General features: G+C 51.3%; 1 protein-coding gene and 1 long non-coding RNA gene across 6 annotated transcripts in view; both read right to left on the minus strand.

Annotated features, from left to right (window-relative positions):
- TRAPPC9 (trafficking protein particle complex subunit 9) overlaps positions 1 to 21,972 on the minus strand; it is a 725,402-nt gene that overhangs the window by 108,075 nt on the left and 595,355 nt on the right. The window lies entirely within an intron of this gene.
- LOC134731010 (uncharacterized) lies at positions 7,230 to 11,118 on the minus strand. The gene is made up of 2 exons (XR_010113039.1): positions 10,340 to 11,118; positions 7,230 to 9,985 (listed from the first exon to the last, which is right to left on the minus strand). It is a non-coding gene; the product is annotated as an uncharacterized LOC134731010 (long non-coding RNA).

Genomic DNA, 21,972 nt, shown 5'->3' on the forward strand with positions numbered 1-21,972 from the left:
CATCCCGGAGTTGGGCATGGAGGAGGCCCATTCCCATCCTCCCTCATCCAGTCCCTGCTGTGCTGGGGCTGTGCCCAGCAGGCCACCCACCATGCTGTCTGTGGAGGAGGCCCAGGGTGAGCAGGCGCAGGTAGTAGGCTAACTGTACAGGCAGGCTGTGCATTCAAGACCACAGCAAATCAATCCATGTTTTTGATCATGCAAATTGATTATCTAAATCCATTAACAAGCTCTTGAAGCTATCTGGTCCAGTCAATCACACTATTCATTCTTTCAATCATGCATTCAGTGATGACTTATTAAGAGATGACTGTGTGCCGAGATCTGGGCTTGCAGCCATCCCTGCCCTGCAGGGTCCCCAGATGCAGCAACTGTGGGTGCGCAGCAGGACAAAGCTCTGACAGCAGGGAAGGAAGAAGGTGCAAGACCATAAGAAGCAGATCAGAGGGTTCCTGGGGAGCAAATGCAGCAGCCTTCTAAAACTAAGGGCTTTTGCCAGCAGAGCTGAATGCTGGCTGATGGGAGACAGCAAAACCAATAGAGGTTTTCTGAGCAGGGGAAACACTCTTCCATCCACACACCCCCGGAACTGTGAGGTGAAAAACAAATGGAACCAATTTCCTTCCTGGCTGAGGGATGGAATCAATGCAATTAATTCAGTCAGAAGGAAAGACACGTGCAAGCACAGGGGGTTCCGGAGCCAGTTCATCCCACTCCTCACCCAAATGCACACCACACTTGCAGACCAATGAGGAAACCCTGCAACAGTCCCGCCTCGGCCGGGTCTGGGGATGGGCACGAGCACCTGTCCCCTGGCGGCGTGGCCTGCAGATGGGCACGAGCACCTGCCTCCCAGGCGACCCAGCCTGCGGATGGGCACGAGCACCTGCCTTCCCGATGGCCTGGCCTGGGGATGGGCATGAGCACCTGCCTTCCCGACGGCCCGGCCTGTGGATGGGCATGAGCACCTGCCCCCCTGGTGGCCCAGCCTGCAGATGGGCACAAGCACCTGCCTCTCCGGCGGCCCAGCCTGCGGATGGGCACAAGCACCTGCCTTCCTGACGGCCCGGCCTGGGGATGGGTGTGAGCACCTGCCTCCCTGACAGCGGGTGAAGGCAACAGAAGCTTAAAGACCCTCCAAGGCAAAAAGCTCACCACCACCAAAGCCTCCACTCCCTGCCGCCGCTGCCTGTGCCCTGTGTCAGCAGCAGCCCTGGGGCACGTGGGGCCTGGACTTGGTCTGCCAAAACTGGAACAAGGCCCCCAGCCCCTCACGCAGGGCCTGTCCCAGGAGCTCCATAGCCTCTTTCCTTGGACAAATCACACCATCTAAAGGGCTTTTTCCATAAGCATTGTAGGGAGAAGGGAAGCAGGTATGGAGAGACAGGCAGATGACAGCCTAGGTCTAGACAGGACTGCATGACTGAAGACAAATGTCCCCTGTCCAGCCAGCCACCGCCTCCTGAGCACCAAGTGTGCATCACACGCGAGGGGCACTTTGCTCACTCCTCTACAAGCTTCCCTGCAAACACTGCAGATAAAATACTATTAACTGAAGCCCACGTTGCCTCTAAAGATGACAGAAAATAGATGAAATACACACATGCATGAGAGGCATGCACACATGCACACAGATATCCACTCTAGAGTGGCATATCACACGGTGATAGATTGCCTGCAATACACAACCCAGAGAGGAAAACTTCCAGTGTTTATTAGGAAACCAGGACATGAGATATGGAATAAACATATATGTGATATATATATATATACACACACACACACACACACACATATATATATCCAAAATCTATGTGTGTGCATATAGCTCAAGTTGGATCACCTTCTATATATAGACATACAAATGTATAGATACAGCTCTCCCCATATAAATATGTATGTGTGGGTATATATATCTCCCAGCTCCCGAAATAGAAGCCTATATACTTAGATGAATTACAGTGTTTAAAAAGAAAGACTCAGGAGTGGTGTGTGCCCATGTTCCCAATAAGCCCTTGTTGTCTTTCCCTTCCCCGTAGGCAGCCTTCCCTTGGCTCAGCGTTTGCTTCGCCAACTCTAGATGCTGCTGCTTCACATACTGAAGCCCCTCAGCAGGTGTGCTGTCTAGCCTGACCGTGCCATATGAGGCTAGAGACAGATTTGCTCAGAATGCAGTGTTTTGCAGACATCCAAAGTTGGATGGAATCATCTTGAAAAGCTTTTGCCTGGTCAATTCAGAACACTCAATATGGGTGACTTCCCGGCCCCCTGATTCTGCCTGAGAGTCATTCAAGGTGCCCACTGGCCCCTGAGTCAAACGAGAGTGCTCAGTGTCCCCTTGGACTCTGGATGACAAATCACCAGCCATTTCTCAGGCAAAGCCATTCCCAAATTGCACTGAGCCTTCGTCTAGGATACCTGGAGAAAAGATCTCCTGAGAACTCCAAAAGCCCACTTAGAGGGCCACAGCCAGAAACAGAGCAAATGGGAGGTGGATGATGTGGGTTGGGCCATTAAGACACTGCTCTCTTGACACCAGGAGAGGTTCCCTGTTGACACCAAGCATCTCCAATCATTTGCCACTGGGGCTGTCCCTGTGTTCTACTCAGGGGTCAGCAGCGGCCAAGGCCATGACTCTGGGAAAGTCCGCTGTGTGCCAGATACCAGAACAGAAACCAGAACACGTGTAGCTGCTCCCTCTCCTCTCCTTCTGGTTCTGCATTTTCATTATGTACCTTATTCTAGCCACAAGAATGTCTTAAGGAAACTATGGAATAACTATACTTTTATAATGTAAATGTATTACATTACAATATTAAACAGATCACATGTTCCAGGTTATAGATCAGAGTACTTGGTGTAATATTCAATAATGCGCCATATGGTGTGTGGACACTGTTGTGGTAACACCATCATGAGTGTGAACATTTTCTGAGTGTGTCCACACTAGGAAGTGTGCTCAGTGCTCTCTGCCCTCTGCCTCACTGAATTCTTGAGTTCTAAGATATTAATGTCCTCATTTTACAGAGGATGAGATGGTCAGGAGGTGAAGCCACTTCTTCACAGTGGAGTCTGTCTGCCCAGAGAGCCAGCTCTGCCAGCATACCTCACTTCGCCCTGGCTCAGCACCAGCAGCTTCTGACCTGAAGGAGGCCCTGAGGTTGCTCCTGTCCAGGAGAGGGCCTGGAATGGTCTGAGGGCCTGAAAGCTCTTATCCTCCTTGTCCACCAGTGACCAGACCTCCCAGGGGCTCTCTGCTCTGCTTCTCGGTTCCCGCATCAGCTCCCAGGAACACTTGAGCCCAACCCTGCATCTCTGTCCAATTGCTTAGAACTCTGAGCCCCTTCTCAGTGCTCCCCTGGGGACTAGACCATTACGAAATTGCTCTGATGTCTGTTTTCTCACCTCATACATATGACAAATGGGTATGAGGGACTCAGAAGAGGCTCAGAAGAATGAAGTAGTAACTAGAATTTTTGAATGTCTACCATGGGCTGATCACAGTGGTAATTATTTTATGTGCATGACATCAATTAATGCTTACCCTGCAGATGGCTGGTTCTCATGATAAGCAGGGGCAGAGCCAACACTAGAACCCAGGGCTCCTGACTCGCAGAGTTCAGTGTTCTTTTCAGATAGCCCAAAGCACCAGTGCCCCTCATGGGGCAGGAGCTCTTGGTGGCTCTCTTGCCATTGCAATCCCAGCATTGCCTTGTCCTGGGGAGAAACTGAGCTACCTGTGACAACACTGTAATCAGAAGTCATTATAATTGTTAAAGGAAGAGCGAAATGCTAATATACCTGCCAATGCATCTGAAAACCACTGGGCCATATAACTGGCCATTTGTAGGGATATAAGTTACAGAAGGAAAACTTTTTTCTGTGTCAATGAGTTGAACAATCAAGTCATTCATCCATCCATCTACAAATACATATGGCCATCTACCCACTCATCAGCGGTCCACCCATTTATCCTTTCACCATCCAATTGTCTACTAATCCAGTCTTCATCCCTTCACCCAATTATACACTGACCCATCTGACCATTGACCCATCTAGCTATCAACTCATCTTCCCATATACCCAGCCCCCATCCACCTTCCCAAAAATCACTTAATGAAGTCCTACCACACACCAAGAAGCATTCCTGATATGGGAGTATCAAGATGAGTAAGATATCCTCCATGCTCAAAAGAACTCTGTCTAAAAGAGATCATCGTGTAAAAAGAAAATTGCAGAAGCTCTCCATCCACAGATTTTCACCTTAGGAACTTTCACAAGAATCAGTAATGGAGAAAATGCACATCAGCTCAGCTCCCAAGCAGCAGATGATGTCATGGGTTCCTTACACACTGTTACTGTCATAGCCTAACCTGTCAGTGAATAGAGGAACTTCTGTATAACAATGTGATCAGACAGCGATATGAACCACTGCAGAGAGGTATGAACAAAGTACAATGGGAGCCGAGGAGAGCAGTATATCAGGGTCAGGGAACAGCATACTTTCTTGAACTTGACCGGATTCAAACCTAAGTCAATGTCATTCCAGAACACACACTCTCCCCGTGTCACCATGCTACTTTCAACTGGAATTCAGGAGCTCAGACCCACAGCAACTCAAAAGATAGATGCTGACCACAGATGCCACCAACTGCTCCTCCATCTTGACTCCTGGAGCTGTATGAGAGTGACAACAGGATGGTGGTTGGACGGTGGTGCGTCCTGGAAGGCATGGGACCGGGCCTGCTTTCCACCTGGTACCTATTTCAAACGGGGATGAACGGTCAAATCGTCCATCAGAGCAGGTCCCTGAACTCTGGTCTCCAGAGGAAGCAGAGCGAGTGGGATAGCACTAACACGAGAACACAGCCTGGGAATCCTGGAGAGTGCCGGAAAACCAAACCCAACGTTCAAAACGGAAATGAGTCGGGAAGGGGAAAGGTCCCGCGGACTCACGGCAAATGTTTACATTTGATGATCTTTGGAACATATGCATGGCTGCATACAGTACTTGTTGTTAACATTATAGAGAAGCCTGAGCTGGCACCAGCAGGAGATCTCCAAAGTCATTCAGTCACGCACAGTCTCCCCGAAGGATCTGGGTGGGCTCTGTGAGGGGCAGGTGGAGAAGGACACTGGATTTGGTGAACGGACTGGCTGTGCATCCCACAGATGCTCCTGGAGGGTCTGCCAGGGGAATGAAGGACGTCTCTGATATGGTTTGGCTGTGTCCCCACCCAAATCTCATCTTGAATTCCCATGTGCTGTGGGAGAGTCCCCGTGGGAGGTAATTGAATCATGGGGGGCAGGTCTTTCCTGTGCTGTTCTCGTGATAGTGAGTACGTCTCATGAGATCTGATGATTATAAGGAGCTTTCCTACACAAGCTCTTTCTTTGCCTGCTGCCTTCCATAGATGATGAGACTTGCTCCTCCTTGCCTTCCACCACAATTGTGAGGCCTCCCCAACCACGTGGAACTGTGAGTCCAATTAAACCTCTTTCTTTTTAAAGACATGCCCAGTCTCAGGTATGTCTTTATCAGCAGCATGAAAATGGACTAATACAGTCTCTGAGATCTAACCTCTCCCTCCTTCACACTCCAGAACACTGGTGTGCGCCCATCTTATTTCTGGTACCGGATCATGAATTCATGGGTTGATGCCCACCTTCCCCACTGGACAGGAGGCTCCTCACCGAGTGCCAGATACACAGTGGGTGCTCTGACAATATCTGTTCTCCTCCCTGGTCCTGGTTCTGCCACTGATGAACTTCCTTCTTGTGGGCAGTTTCCAAATGTGTAAAATGACAGAGAACAGTCAGACTGATGATTTCTACCTGGGCTCCCAAAGGCACTAATGGTGTTAATGGTAATGATTCTCAATATTTCAGACAATCAGTTGGAAATCATGTGTTTATCTTCCATCGGGCAGCACAAACCAAAGAAAATATTCCATTTTCTCCCTCTGGGCTGGCATGATCTCTGTTCTATGAGGTTACACCAGCTACCTTGGGCTGGCCGGGAGCTCTGGTTGGCAGATGTGTGTTTCTGATTGATGACATGAAAAGGTAAGTTCATCATCCTTTATTCAAGAGGATGGGATATCATCTTTCAAAATATGGGCAGCCCCTGGGGAGAGGAAACTGCAAACATAGTCTCTTGGAGGTAGGCAGAGCAAACTGGCATCTTGAGTTCTGGCCTGCCCCCTGTCTGATCATCTGGGTCAGCCGCTGACCAAGCCATACGCTGCTGTTCGTCATTCACAAAGGTTCTTTGTATCTTCTTTCCCGTAACAGTGAGTCTAGGCGTCCCATGAAGTGTTCCGTGGTGACGCCAACACCTGGCATTAAACCACTCCTGTCTTGTCAGCATGGGGACGCTCCATGCTGAATTCTGTAAAGGCCTCTGGCCCCCAGGCCTTCCCTGTTCCAGATGGTTCTGGCCAGCCTTCCCAAGCTTGGCTCCAGTAGCACATGGCGGTGGCAGGAGCAATGTGCAGGATGCTTGCCCTTCTGGAGACACGACAACCAGTTTCCCATTTGCAGTGTGGGTCCTCATGAGAAAAGGAGGAGGGGAGGCCAAGCGATCAGAGGCATTTTCCAAATCTCTTCTCCTTTTTAGGAAAGAGCCAGAAACTGTATCCCTGTGCCCATGGTACCTATGACTCCCCCATCTTATTCACCAAAGAGACTCTGCCCCACAGGTGGAAGGGACTGGGAAGAAAGGGACAGAACTCTGTTCATCCTGAATCACCTGCACCTAGCACAAGTCAGGTGTTCAAGCAATGCTTGCTGACCGAATGAACAAAGGAAGGAAATAATAAATGCAAGGACTAATGAATGAACAAACAGGGCTTCAGCCACCACCTCCTGCAGGGTGGGGATTCAGGCCTAAGCTCTAAAAAAACAGGAGGCCTTTGCATCAGTTCCTCCTGGGCCAGTGATGGCTGGACCCATGAAGGGGCAGGGCCAGGGGCAGGCTGGGGGCAGTGGACTGCTGAGAGCAACATGTGCTCACTCTGAGCACCCAGGGTAGAGCCGGGACAGAGGCCCCTCAATGGACAAGGGCCTGAGAGCCAAGGTAGGGTATCTTTACAAAGGAAGCGAAGGGCTCTTATTTTAGTTTTGGGTTTTCTAATTATTTGCAAATAAATATGTTAATATTTTATACTACCTACATATGTGTAGTTATCACATACATGTGTATACCATATGTATATAATACTACATTATACCAAAATATTATTTAATTTTATTGTTTAATTTTGTTTTAATCCTCAGGGCAAATGGTCTCACTGAAAGGGTCATCCAAACAAAACAATAAAACCAGGAACATTAACACATCTGACCACAATTTTGCCTTCAACATTCTACAGGAGAAAACTCATCACTCTCTATCTGATTATCGGACCCTGGGAGGGATTTGCGAGGCTTTCTGGGTTCAGAAACCTCAGGAGGTCGAGTTCTTCCACACTCTGGAATGTTTTCCACCCCCTACATGACTCTGGAACATCAGAACTGAAGTCATCTCACTTTCTTTGAGTCAGAATCGATAGGGGTGGCTGGTTCCCTGGAGCCTCAGCTCACAGACGCTGCCATGAATGACGCTTTTAGTACAGGAAAGAGGCAGGAGCCCACGCTGGGGCAGGCCTCACTCTGCCACTTGCCAGCCACGGAAGCTGGGCACTGGCCAGGCCCTTGGTGTCCGTGTCTGTGCCCTGGGGTCAGGGAGGTGACACCTGGAGCACCCAGCACAGGACCCAGCACACAGGACGCCTTCAGTAAGGGCAGCCCATCAGCCACCCAGATTCAAACCCTGGTTCCTCCACTTCCAGCTATGTGGCTCCACGGAAGGAGCTTAACCTCTCTGAGCCTCGGTGAGATGGTAAGAGTAGCAGGGGCCGTAGCTACGCTCGGCATCACGCCTGCACACGTAAAATCCTAGTAGGTGCTGCTCTCATCCTCTCCTCTCTGCTTTCTCTTTCCTGGTCAAATCTCACAGAAGCCTTGCTTGCAGCTACCCTCAGCAGCATCTGAGGACTTGGCAGTGGCAGGTTCTCAAATAAGCTCAGGAAAGAGGGTGCCAAACAGGCACTGAGGCCAGCGCTGGTTTCCCTACGACCTGCCTGGGAAGCACACTGGCCTGCTCATGCCCCCTAAAATCACCCAACCTGGCTACCCCCTTCCTGGCTTGAAGCGAGGGCTGATGGGGTACCGAGCCTTGGCATGGGCTGGCTCCTTCCCTTCCTATCAATCGTCTTCATTCAAAGCTGGCACGGTCTCCTGAGGCAGATGCGTCAATGATTAAACCATTATTTGTTCATGTCTCTGAGAGGCGGGAGACGCTGCCTCCTCCACAAACATCCCTGGAAGCCAATCGGGCCTACCTGGTCTCCTTGTAACCCAGAGCTGGGCTGCAGATCAAAAGACAAGTAAATAAAATAGGCCCAAAGATTCTGCATCTAGACTATCAAACCAAAATAGGTATGGGAAGTGAAGAGGCAGCAGCTAAATATTTGTTTTCCTCGGTAATCAGGTGAGCAGGCCTGGGCTTTCCAGACCTCCTGTTTAGAATCCCACGCTGCTCCCACGCAGCCCTAGGGTCAGTGCAGTGCCTGGCGCTCAGCTCCAGGGCCCTAGCAGGCAGGGGTACCTTGCCATGTCACTTCCTTCTCTGAACTTCAGATTCAACACCTTCAAATGACAACGGCATCATCAACATGGCAGGTCCACGTGGAGACCCGAGAGGATAAAAAGAAATTCCCAGGCAGCTCACCACAGCTGTGCAAGTGCTTACACGACGCGTCATCTCGGCTCCGCTCCTGACCTTCTAGATAAGATTCCCTGGAAGGTGAGGGAGTGGGAAGTCCCCTGTTTACGCTCTTCAGGGGAGTCTTATGCGGTCAGCCCAGGCCCTGGCGCCTCTCTCTGGGAACCTCTAATGAAAAGCCCTACCAAGGTGGGAGGATGTCCAGGAGCAGCATGTGGGGCATGTCCTGTCTTCTGCCGCAAGCCCGCTCGACCCCAGCACCTCAGGGCCGCCCTTGTGAAGAGGCCACCTGATGCGTGGTTTATAAAGCTCATAAGACTGGCAACTGCTGGAGGCACGGGCCAAGCCATAAGACTCTTATTTCAGAACAGGAAACCTGGGTCCCCCACAGAACTAGGGGGCAGTGAGGCCTGGTAAAAAGCATTTGCATGTTGAGACAGATAGAATTGGGTTCAAATTCTTGATCTTCTCTATCTAGTCTGACCTTGAGCAAGTTCCCCAACTCCGAGTCCCAGGGCCTTCATCATTAAAATAAAAATGATGCTCTCCAGCTTCACAGGCTGTGTGGGAGGGTGACCGAGGCAACGCACACAGCCAGGGACACGGAGCACAGACTGAGTCAGTGCACTGAGTTTCTTTCCCTCTGTGCCATGCTCTCAGCCAGGGCCCCTCAGATGTGGGGATTTGGAGAAGAGGCCTGTGGGGTGGGGGTGGAGGGGCACACAGGCACCGGAGGGGCTGCAGGTTGGGGACTGAATTTCAGCATACCTCTTCCAGCCTTTGGCCACCTCTCCCTGCAACCACCTCAGGGTCAAGGCCAACCCTCTCCAGGGATTTTTTCCTGAAGCCATCTCTGCTCCCCAGAAAGCAAGACCTCAGACAGCCCTGCGGCGGCTCCCCTTCCTCTACTGCCCTCCCCCTCTGGGACCGGGAGGCCGGGAGACTTGGCCTTGGGAAGCAAACCCACCAGCTCCTCGCTGCAGCCTGAGTCTAGCAGAAGAGAGGTGTGGGACAATGTCCTCTCAGCTTCCCCCGAGCTCATGGGTAACACAGGTCAACAGCAAAGCAGCTGGACAGCGGCGGGGGGTGGTGTGCAAAACGGATTTGTGAATGTTCTCAAGAGCAACGGCATTAGCTGCACTGTGAACACTAACTCCCTTTGTAAATAGGACAGGCTTGCTTTCACTGTTAATTTCCTCCCATGTCAAAAACCAGCACCTGCAAAAAAAAAAAAAAAACCCAAGTGATTGAAGGAAGGGGAGGGGATGGAGGAAAAGTACAGGCAAAACCAGTGAGGTAGAAGGAGAACGTGCTCATTCATTCAAATATTCATCTACCCCCCCATTCATTCTAATGTTGTCTGTCATGTTTCATTCAAGTATTCTCTAAGCTGCTGCTGTGAACCTGACGCTGCTCAGCACAGGGACACAGAGATGACTTGGGCACACACCTCTGCTCCCGGGAGCACTGAGGTCTGAGAGAGGAAGCAGGGTGATAAGGAGCAACAGGACAGTCGGGACGCCCTGGGAATCTGGGCGGGGGGAGCTGGTTCAGACAGAGTGGGGTGCCTACCCTGCATTTTGAAAGAGCAGAAAGGTGCCCAGGGCACTCCAGGCAGAAGGAAAGCATGTGCGAAGGCAGGGGAGTGTGAGAGTCCACGGTTTCCAGCAAGTGCACAGGGATCGGCACAGCAGAGGAGGGAGCGGTGGAGCGCCAGGAGGTGAGGCCAGAGGCTGGCGGCGGCTCATGGGCCTGGTATCGCAGGACACACGCAGGAGTCTGGTTTGTATCTTGAGGATAAAGAGTGCTAATGAACATTTGCAGGGGAAGGCCTGTCCCATGGAGGCAAGGCGAGGCATAGCAATATTTCCAGTGTGCTCGCCGACAATCTGAGTGCGATTCTCCCCACATCCCAACAGCAACCCAAGGCAACAGTCCCCATTTTATCTCCACTTGACAGCTGGGGAAGCCAAGGGTCACACAATAAACACATGGGGCAACGTGGACCCCAGTCCAGGCCTGCTGACACCAAGTCCAAGGCCCGTTCACTCTCACGGCTGCCACTGGCCGAGGAAGGCATGGTGGCCACAGAGCAGCCTCACAACAGCCGGAGCAGCCACAGGAGCTCCGTGTGGTGCCCTCTGAGAGTCAGGAGCTGAGCATGGGGCCGTCTGACCACCTTCTGCCTCCTCCCTGCCTGGGCAGCCCGCTGCTTGTAAAGCAACTTGCTCACCAGGAAGCACCAGGCTGGGTGCCCTGGGCTGCCTGCCAACAGCTGCACACAGCCAGCAGCAGGTGGAGAGAGCAACTAGCCCCAAAAAAGGTGCAATGGACCCAGGTGGCCTGGCCAGGGACCCTGCTGCCTTCAGCTGTTATTGACAGGTCACCGAAGAGGCAGTTGTCCCCATCTCTAGCACTTGTCTCCCAACCATCGAGCCATCAGCTCAACATCAGGGCCTTCCCAGTTGTCCACTGTGGATAAACATCTGGCAGCAGAAAGGAAGGGAAAAGAGGCTTCACCATCTAGGAGAACTGCTTCCAAAAAGGCTACTCGAAGGAACCTGCTCAGAAGTGGGACCAAAGCATCACGGCAAATATGATGTGACTGGGGCTTTGCCTTGAAAAATGAAATCTAAAAACATTACGAAAACAAGTTTATTACGGGTCGTACTTAATAAAATTCAGGTTCCCTTTGCCATAAGGACTAACTCTTTAAAACAACAAGAACAACAGAGAAAGAGTCAAGTTTTGGCTGCTTTTTCCTGTACTTTTCTGACAAACGTGTGTGACAGCACGGTATGGGGTGCTTCCTTTGCACCCGACTTCCGCGATCATAAGGAGGGTTGTGCATCTTTGCGTGATGCTTGCCGTGCCTCCCCGGGGCCTCCGCCCAGCTGCTGAGACCCAGGCCAGCTCCTCTGCCGGACTCCTCCACGGCTCAGGGTAGGACTCCAGCCGCATGCAGCTCTTCCATGCCATTTTTGTCCATCTAGAGAAACATGCATCTTTCCCAAGATTTTTAGTTGACTTCGCAACTGACTCACATCCTCTCTGCACTCCACTGTCAGGTGTGTATACATAGGGGACAGCCAGGAAGGCCCCAGTAGATCTGGGGACTGGGTGGGTGGGAGATCAGTGCTAGAGGGGACAGGACACAGGTGAGGGGCCCCCTCCCCAAGAGTCTGCTCGTCCATGAGTGTCTACACCTGCAACACAGCCGGCACCTGCAGGAACTTAACTGCTCAATGATAATGCTCTGTGCCTTCAAGCAGCACCAACGGTTTTGCCGAGGCCAGAGCCGACAAGTAGCCACTGCGACCGGGACTGTGAATCCGGGGGGGCACAGTCTGCACACCCTCCCCACCCGCTCTAAACCTGTCCCTTTAAACACGCCTCGCATAAGTCCCATCTCTCAGTCTTGGCTCCTCCTATAGTCTCCATCTAGAAGCCGTCTCCTCTGCTTCTGCACGGTGAAATTGGGCCCCGAGTTTCAGATATCTCTGAGATGTCATGTCTTCATGGGTTCTCCCTCCTTTCCCACAGCAGACGCCGCCCTTTCAGCACTCCCTGTCCTCTATGCTGTAGGAGTGGCGTGGAGGCCAAGCTGAGGGATTTTGTTTCTCCAGGGTTACTCCTCCAGCCCCCCGGTTTCTGGCCCGAGTCAGAGTCCAGGAGGAGTCACTGATGTGCACTGAGCTGCCTGCGTCTGATGCCCACGTGCCCCTGTGTGGCCGTGTGACCTGAGGGGTCTCTCCGTTCCTGGACTCCTGGTTCGCAGCACCCAGGAGCTTTTAGGCCAGCTCCTTTCCCGATCACCAAGCCCAGCCTGCGCTTCCATTTTTGGATGCAGCAATCACTACTGCTCACTGTCCTAATGACCCCCAGAGACATTTAGTTAAGGCAGCGCTTCTATTGCTTACTAAGCAAAGCTGAATTTCTGCATAATAAAGTTCACGCTTCCAGAAATAGAAAAGGCATCTGGATGGTAACATGTCACAGCTTCGGAAAGAAGGAAAATTCATGCTTCTCCCTGATGATATCATGACACTTTCTCCATTCCAAAAAAGAGAATGGCCAGTGGCTGCTCTGCTCCCCAACCAGAGACACTCAGCCTACACACACAGAATGGGTCCTGATGTCAGATCTGCCCCATGCGGCCAGACGGCCAGAGAGAAGCTGGGGACATATAACAGTTCAGCCAGGCCCTGGCACCCAGAGGACGTGGGGTGCCAAGAAGAGAGGCACGTCTTTGGGAAGAGCTGCAGTATGTTCTGGCCATCGTCAAGGGAGCTCTGTGGCCAGCAACCTGGGTTGGGGGACAGCAGGTTCCTGAAGGAACCACGACGGGAGAGGGAAGGGGCCTGCTCTGCTAATTCTTTAATTAAAACAAGTCCAGCCCCTCTGGGGCCACAGACCCCTTGGGAATATGATGAAAACTATGGACCCTATTCCCAGAAAAAGGAACTCACACTCATAAAATGGGTACAACTTTATACGCTTTGGGGATGACTCACACCTCGACTCTTGGTTCAAACACTTGCTCACTGCAATGTGAGCTTTGTGAAGACAGGTCATCTTTTATCTCTGCAGCTCCAGTATCAGCACAGTGTCAGCACATCCAGTAGCTGGACAGATGTTTGTGGAGTGAATAAACAGTTGAATAAATGATCCTCCCAAACCACCCATGGCTGTCAGTGAGCCTTAACCAAGCACACGCACTCTAGAAAAAAGCCCACATCATCTTCAAAAGGTAGAGCAAGCCCACTGAAGACCAGCCGGGTATGACCCCACACATGCTGAGGCTCTCAGAACCCAGTCCAAAAGGGGCTGTTACACGGCTCCAAGGGGTGGAGGTGGGGAACAACCTCAGGGAGCCACTGGCCACTCCTATGCAAGACCTTCTGCTGCCATCATAATTCTGTGCTACATGCACGATCATTTGGTGAATGAATGGCTGTTTCCGGGATAGTCACAGCCAACGCCAGGATCTGGGCCTCCGCTGTGTGTCACAGGATCCCCGGCCCCCAGCTCAAAGAGGCTCTGACAGTCCTCACGCATGCTCAGGTAATCCAACAAACCAGGCCTGGAGCTCAAGGCTGTCTGAAGCCCAAACCTGGCTCTTTCCACACTTCCTTCAGCACTTCCCCCCAGCTCATCCCCCCTGCACCCCAGTTCCTGGCCCAGAGCTGGGTCCATGGTCTATGGTCAGCAAACAAGTGCTAACCGGGTGAATCCCTCACTAAGCACAGACCAATGCCTGTCGCCATCCGTGGGCCCTCACATGGGGGGCAGCCTCTCTCCTGGGTTCCTCGGGCCCAGTGGCAGATTTCTGCTGAGGGGCCTCCCAGCCCTGCACACCTCCAGGCTGTAAGCTCTGCACCCTCACCTTCACCACCTGGAAATAGCTGCTCCTTACCAGGCTACAGTCAACAAACACTACAGCCTGGAGAGCCTGGGAGCTGTGGCTGCTGGTGGAGCAGGCGTCTCACAGGCTGGCGCCTACCGGCTTTCTGGCACTTTCCCACAGCAGCCCTTCTATATTTTCTGTCAGGCGGCATATGCTGGCGGGAAGAACTGGGTTCCGTTTGTGCTTGTTAGAAATGCTTGTTCCCTGCTGCCGCAAAGAAATAGCACTCGAACATAAATGTAATTTTCTCAGCAAGGCAATTTTTACCTTCTGCAGAAAGGGTGCTCCTTGCAGATTAACAATGGTGAGAGCATACCTGGACAGGGGAGGGGAATGAGTTCTTATTCCTGATGCAGGTAGCCCCTACTGCTGTGTCATTCCCCTATTGGCTAGGGTTGGACTGCACAGTCTAAGCTAATTCCGATTGGCTACTTTAAAGAGAGCTGGGGTATGAGCCAGAGTGGTGGGGTGAGTAGTCTGGTGGGAAGGACACTTAGGAACAGGTAACTAAAGGTGACTTAGGTCAGAGCAGGTGACCAGGATGAGTCAGGATGGATTGGGTGACCAGGGGAACAGATGTGAACTACTGACTAGGACTGTTGGGAAAGTTGTTTACTGAAACTAGAAGCAAGGGGGCGAAGAGAACCAGGAAGTTAAACTTTAAAATGGAGAATCAAAGAATAAGAGAGCTGAACATACTGACATATTGATTCTTTGAAAAGAAACTTGGGGTTCACTTATATTTAACATGCTCTGCACTTTTCCTTCTGCCCATTCTAGGCCACCGGAGAGGGGATGTGCTTTGGGGTGCTATGGAACCCACAAATTGAGTGGTTTTGAACAGACCCCGAGTCTCCAAGCCTTGGTCTCCATATGGGAAAACGTGAAGACGCACTGTCTCCCCTGCCTGCCATGCTCCAGTGCTGCATCACTCCATTCCCTACAAAAGCAGGGGTCTTCACCGAGAGCCCGGGGCCTCCCAGGTAGACCAAAGGTGAAATGGTCACCTCCCTGGGAAAGGGGAAAGATGAAACTCTGTGTCCACGTGTTTTTATCATTCCATTCTCCAAAGAGCCTTGGACACAGATCAGCGAAGCACTACTTGCCTGTCTGAATGCAAGACCATCAGGTGCCTTTGCTAGGCAGATATAATGTGTACATTACCTGATTTCATCTCTCTGAAGCCATACACATTGGGACTCTGGTCCATTTTACAGATTCAGAAACAGGTTCTGTAAGGTCACGGTCACTGAGCAAAAATGGCTCTGCTGGGAGACGCCGCCAGGGCACTTGGCCCCGGGGCCTCAGCTCTTCCTGGCCTGTGTTGCTTCACAAAAGGGCTGCTGCCTGTGTGTGCCCTGCCCCACCAGGTCTCTGCCTTTTCCACCATCAATGGGGACTTGTGAGCTTGTTTCTAGAGAAGGGGCTTGTCCTCTGGGAACACTGATGTCTCAGAGAGCAAAGGTTACTCAGCCGTGTTCTTCCAGCTGTTGGGCTGGCCCAGCCATCCAGTGACGGAGCACCAGCCTTGGGCCTTGGGGAGAGGATGTCGGCAAGAGCTGCCTGGGAAAGGTCAGGGGCTGTCTTTGAAGTTGCCTCATCAGGCTCAAGGTCAGCTTCAAAGGGGCCCAGAGGCGGGGATGCCTGTAAGGATCACTTCCTCTGTTGATTCCCAAGGAGAAGGAGTGATTTCCCCCAAACCTCTTAGTACCAAGGCCTAAACTGACCTACGTGTGCTTCCAGACCTCTCTTCCTTCCTGGGACATTAAGTGTCTTAATCTCACTCTCCATGAAGCTCTGTGCATACTCAGCAAGTCCTGGGCAAGTCCTAAGTAAGCCACAGAAAGGGAGGGGAAGCACGGTGAGGCCAGGGGCTCCCCAGGGTCACAGCGCCCTGGTCCGGCCCCACATGCACCAGGGCACTGCATTCCCCCCGGGTGCCGTGTCCTTCCCACAGCCTAGGTCATTGTACAGACATGTGTGCTCCGTGTGGCGCCACCTTTCGATCCGGTGGGTGGCCCTTGGGAGCCTCTCTAAATCTCCTGGCATGTGGCAGAGGCACAGGGATGCACAGCCCCTCCTCTGCCAGGAAGCTCCAGCACCTACACAGAGGGGAGGGCTCTGAGGCCAGGCTCTGCTCCCATCTCAGGAGACAGTTCCCAGACTACTGACAAAAGCTCATTTGGCGTGTCTTCTCCGGGAGAAAACACCACAGGAATTGGCTGTATTTTATGCAAAGTGGCAGAACTCAGGAAGGCAACGGACTTTGCAGCCCCTCTCAGCTCTCGCTCAGGTGGGTCCTAGCATGGTGCCTGATGCACTAACCCCACAGGCGCGGTCCCTGTCTCCCCAGGACTCAGTGAGCAGGCCCTGAGCCCCAGGAAGCCCAGGACTTGCAAAGACAGAAAGGGCCAAAGGACAGAGACCTGCCCGCTGCCCAGCTGCAGCACAGGGAGGAGGCACGGAGGGCCCAAAGAAGGGGTGCGCCTGGCCCCTACATGCTCTCCAGGCTGCCGGGGAGCACCCCTTTCCCCTGGCAGGACACTGCTTCCTCTGCTGGGGATGCTGCCCCAGGCCTGTGGTGAAATCCAGAGCGTGGAACCTTGAGCACTGTAACAGGTCAGGCTCGGGACCCGGGACTTGGGGGGTGAGGCCCTTTCTACTCGCAGATGGTGTGAGGTGCAGTACTACCCAGCAGGAGCACTGCTGCCCCTTGCCAGGCATGGCTCAGCAGGCGTTCCCTGAAGGGGCCTCCACTTCCCATCCAGAATCGCTGTTCCCGCCTCTGAGAAAGGCTGAGATGCTCAACACATCAACGTGGGGAAGGCAGGGACAACCCCGAACACCACCACACTCATCCCCACTGGCTGTGTCTGCAGCCTTGGCTTGAAGCTGCAGCTAAAAATAGATCTGCCACTGAGGGGCACGGGGAGGGGATATGGAGCGGGCAAGGAGCAGCATTCACACCGGGCAGGCTGGAAAACAGAGTGCAGGTCTGAGGCTCTAGCTGACATCACCCAGGATGGCCAGAAAGCCCCACAGTTCCCAGCCAGGACTGGGACCAGAGAGCATCAAGGTGCTGGGGACAGCACCGCCCACCAGCGGGACCAATGCCTCCCTGCCCTGCTAAGCACCCAACATTCTGGCCCAGCTCCATCAGGCCACCACAAAGCCCCCCTCCCTCTCCTGCAGCCCGAGGCTAGTTCAAGGAGCCATTTATTCAGCTGGCGCCCAGGACTCTTTCCTGTGCTGTCCTTGGATGAGGCATCCAAGAAAAACAAGAGATTCCATTCACTGGTACAGTAAGTCCCAGCTGATCCACGTCCAAATAGCCCATTCAATTACTCTTATCTCTACCAACAACATATGTTTTCTCTTTCCACGTCCGTCCTTCAATGTGAGGGTTTGGAAAGGCTGCAAAATTCGGGGATATAAAAATTCCTGCAAGATGAAGGCGCCAGGGGTTAAATTTGTTTTTAATCTTAGAAGGAAACAATGGAAAACTGGAGAAAGACTGAAATCTCCATCACTTATTTTTAGCACGTCATATCTTTTGAAATTCATTTTCTCATTTAAGGGATGGAATACATCTGGGACACTGTGACATAGGCCTCGTCCTGTGGATGGCACCAGGCAGATGCTGACTCAAACGCCCACTCTGTGACTTCCTGGCTAGGGGACTGCAGAGCCCTAGCTTCCATCTCTGTAAATGACAGTAGCATACCTGCTCCACGGGCCTGCCGGGAGCAACGGACAGCGTCTGTAGAGCAGACAGCAGCATGCCGAACGCCAGCAAGCCCTGCAGGGCTGTGGGCACTACCGCCCTTCCCAGGGTCATTGTCCTGATCCTAGAGGTGAAGAAGTCTCAGCAAAAGAAAAGCGCTTGGACCCAGACTGGCTCATCTGCTGGGAACAAAGGTGTTTAATGCCAGCAGTTATTCACCTGCACCGATGTGGACACATCCCAGTCGAAAGCATCCTAAGATGAGGAGAATAAATATCACCAGGTCCAAGGGTGACGCCATGAGCTCCGCAGGAACCATGTCTGAACATTGCCCGGAAGCTCACGTGAAACTTTGGAACTAAGAATCCCACAGAGACCTGGGCTTGATTCACATCTGCACTCATTAGCACCGGTTCAAGCCAGCGGTCTACATTCTCTTGATTTTGCTGTGATTAGGTGGCGGCAGAGGAAAAACTCAAGGAGGCCCAGCAAAAGAAGCCATCATCACAACTAAGGCTGTCCCCATGGGGTCTGAAGAAAGCATTTCAGAAGGCTGCTCTCAGGGCGAGAGCCACAGGCGTCTCTATAGACAGAGGTGGCTCTCCCACAGCAGAAAGAATCAGGTCCCATGTCCATGCGTTCTGGTCTGGCAGAAGACAGACTTTCTCCTCAACACACCTGAGGACTCCTTGAGGAGATGGACTGTTTCTCTCTGATTCATTCATTCACAAAACAAGTATTTGTTGAAGGCTTACTATAGACCACTCATTCAACAAGCATTTACTTTGTACCCACTCTGTGTTGTGAGTTCATAGAGGGGGTGAAACAGACACAGATCATCAAAGGGGAGTGAGAAAGAGCCACCCCTGGGATGGGAGCAGAGAGAGGAGAAAGCAAAAGGTATGTTTGAGACCAGGCCACCATTGACCTAGGCCGGGAAGAATGACTAAGAGTGAATGGCAAGGAAAGCTATGGAGACACGGCAGGGAAGGGAATGTCACAGGAAAAAGCAGGGACCTAAGGTCAGAGGCCACCCCTTCCCTCCCCAAACAACTCAGCCTGAAGCCATGGGGTCCCAAGAGAACCAAGTTGGTCCAGGGATGGGGAGGAAGGTATCCGCACAGTAGAGCTGCCCCGTGTGTGAGCCACCTGTTGACCCAAAGAGTCAAACTCTGTAAAATCTTTAAAGAGATTGATTCTGAGCCAAGTATGAGTGACCATGGCTCGTGACACAGCCCTCAGGAGGTCCTGAGAACATGTGCCCAAGGTGGTCGGGGTGCAGCTTGGTTTTATACATTTTAGGGAAGCCTGAGACATCAATCAAATACATTTAAGAAATACATCGGTTCGGTCCAAAAAGGCGTGACAATTCCAAAGGGGTGGGGACATGGGGGGCCTTCCAGGCTATAGGTAAATGTAAACATTTTCTGGTTGACAATTGGTTGAGTTTGTCTAAAGACCTGGGATCAAAGGAATGTCAGGTTAGCATAAGAGGTTGTGGAGACCGAAGTCTTATCATGCTGATGAAGCTTTTAGCTAGCGGGCTTCAGAGACAACAGGTTGCCAAATGTTTCTTATCAGACCTAAATGTGTTGATGTTAATGCTGGGGAGGTATAATGAGGAATATTCCACCCCCACGTCCCATGATGGCCTGAACCTGTCTCTCAGGTTCAATTTTAAGAGCCCTGGCTGAGGAGGAAGTCCATTCAGATGGTCAGGGGGCCTTAGAACTTTATTTTTGGTTGATGCACCCCGTGTGAGATACCAGAGCCCATCCAGGGTAGGAGGGCATCCACACAGTGGGGAGGCCTGGCCTGGGTGCCAGAGCAGGAGTGAGAGGGGAAGGCAGGAACCTGTGGGATCTCTGGGCTGGGTCCCCTTGGTGACCCGTTGAGAGCCGAGGAGTGTGGGAAGGGCTGGGATGGAGATGGCAGATTGGTTACATACAGGAAGACCAATAAGTTACAGATTACAGTAAAGATAATGAAAGCCGACCTCTCCATGCTGAGGACATGAGGTACCAGTAAGGAAAAGGGACAAACCATAAGGAACTGTGCAGTGGTGGATTGGAATTAGTGGTGTCAGTGTGGGCCAGTGACTGTTAAGGTGGATAGACAGAAAGAGATGTTGAGGCTGTGTGTGTGTGTGTGTGTGTCTATTTCTATTCATATGTATATGTCTATTTCCCAGCTCCATCCTCTGAGAACGCTTGGGAACAGCAACATCCCAATATGAATGACACCCCGCCCCGCCAAAGTATGGATCTTGGTTGGTGTGGGATCACTGCAATCTCCACCTCTCAGGGTCAAGTGATTCTCTTGCCTCTGCCTCCTGAGTAGCTGGGATTATAAGCACCCACCACCACAGCTGGCTAGTTTTTGTATTTTTAGTAGAGATGGGGTTTCACCATATTGGCCAGGCTGGTCTTGAACTCTAACCTCAAGTGATCCGCCCACCTCGGCCTCCCAAAATGCTGGGATTACAGGCATGAGCCACTGCACCTGGCCTGTAAATATCAATTTTCATTAGAGGGAATCAAGACTCCTGTGAGAAATGAGTGATATCAGGGCTTATATTTGAGATGAACCTGGAATATCTTGTGCCAGAAAATAAGTGTGTGCTCAAAGAATAATGATGCAGACAGGTCAAGAGACACAGAAGACAGCCAGAAGGAGCACCCAGAGGTCAAATCAGGATAATCTGGGTATCGAAATAACTAATAATAGCAATGAATTTTAACCCAATGAATAAAATTGAAAATGATGAATCCATACAAATATAAATAAGCACATTTAAAGGTCTGATGAGGAATCGGATATCCATGATGAGGAATCGGATATCCACACAGTTTCAAAGCACCTTCCCGCAAGATACTTAGTAACAACAAAGAGAGAAAGAGTAGCTTTACAGTAGAGGGAAGCAAACACCATCTTAATCAAATGGTGAAATAACCATCACCAGCAATGGTACAACTAGAGATTGTGGGCCACCTGACAGACACAAAGAGAAGGACTCAGCCTCACTTTTGTGACATTCCTGCCACAAATGTTCAAAACTGAATCTAATCATGAGGACACATCACATACACCAAAAGTGAGAACATTCTACAGAATCGCTGATTGGTAATATCTTAAAGTGTCAAGGTGATGGAAGTCAAAGAAAGATGGAGGAACTGTTCCAGGCTGAAGGAGACTAAATGTATATAACAGCTCAACGCAGCAAATGATTCTGCATGAGACCCAAATCTTAAATATAAAGGACACTGTTGGGATAGCTGGAAAAACTGGAATGGGATCTCGGCATGAGATCATCATATATCAATATTCATTTCCTGATTTTGATGACTGTATTGTGGTTATACAAGAGAATGTCCTTGTTCGTAGGAAATACACATTAATAATTTGGAGGTGTTTGGGGCATCAGATCAACCACATATTCTAAAATGGTTCAGGCTGGGAGCAGTGGTTCATGCCTGTAATCCCAGCACTTTGGGAGGCCGAGGCAGGTGGATCGCCAGAGGTCAGGAGTTCGAGACCAGCCTGGCCTACATGGTGAAACCCTGTTTCTACTAGAGATACAAAAATTAGCCAGGTGTGGTGGTGGACACCTGTAATCCCAGCTACTTGGAAAGCTGAGGCAGAATTGCCTGAACCCAGGAGGCGGAGGCTGCAGTGAGCCAAGATTGTGCCACTGCACTCCAGCCTGGGCAACAGAGCAAGACTCCATCTCAAAAATAAATAAATAAATAAAATGTTCAGGAAAAGAAAATTCTTACTACCATACTTGCAGCTTTTCTGCAAGTTTGTGCATGATATTATTTCCTTTCTTTCCTCTTAAAGGAGCGTGCTGCAGTGGAATACGTGGTTGGAAGTCAGCAGACCAAGGCTTGAAATCCAGATGGAGGCCACTAGCTCATCATTATGATTTTGGGAAATATAAATATATTGGGAAAAACGTGAATTTTGAAACCACAGTAACTGTGTTCTGGTCCTTGCTTTGCAGACTGAATGTCAACCTCACATACGCTTTGTTCTCTCCCCTAAAGCGTAGTAATAACACTACCTACTCTGGAG

This window comes from Pan paniscus, chromosome 7 (assembly GCF_029289425.2).
Source record: "Pan paniscus chromosome 7, NHGRI_mPanPan1-v2.0_pri, whole genome shotgun sequence".
In the NCBI taxonomy this organism is placed as follows: Eukaryota; Metazoa; Chordata; class Mammalia; order Primates; family Hominidae; genus Pan; species Pan paniscus.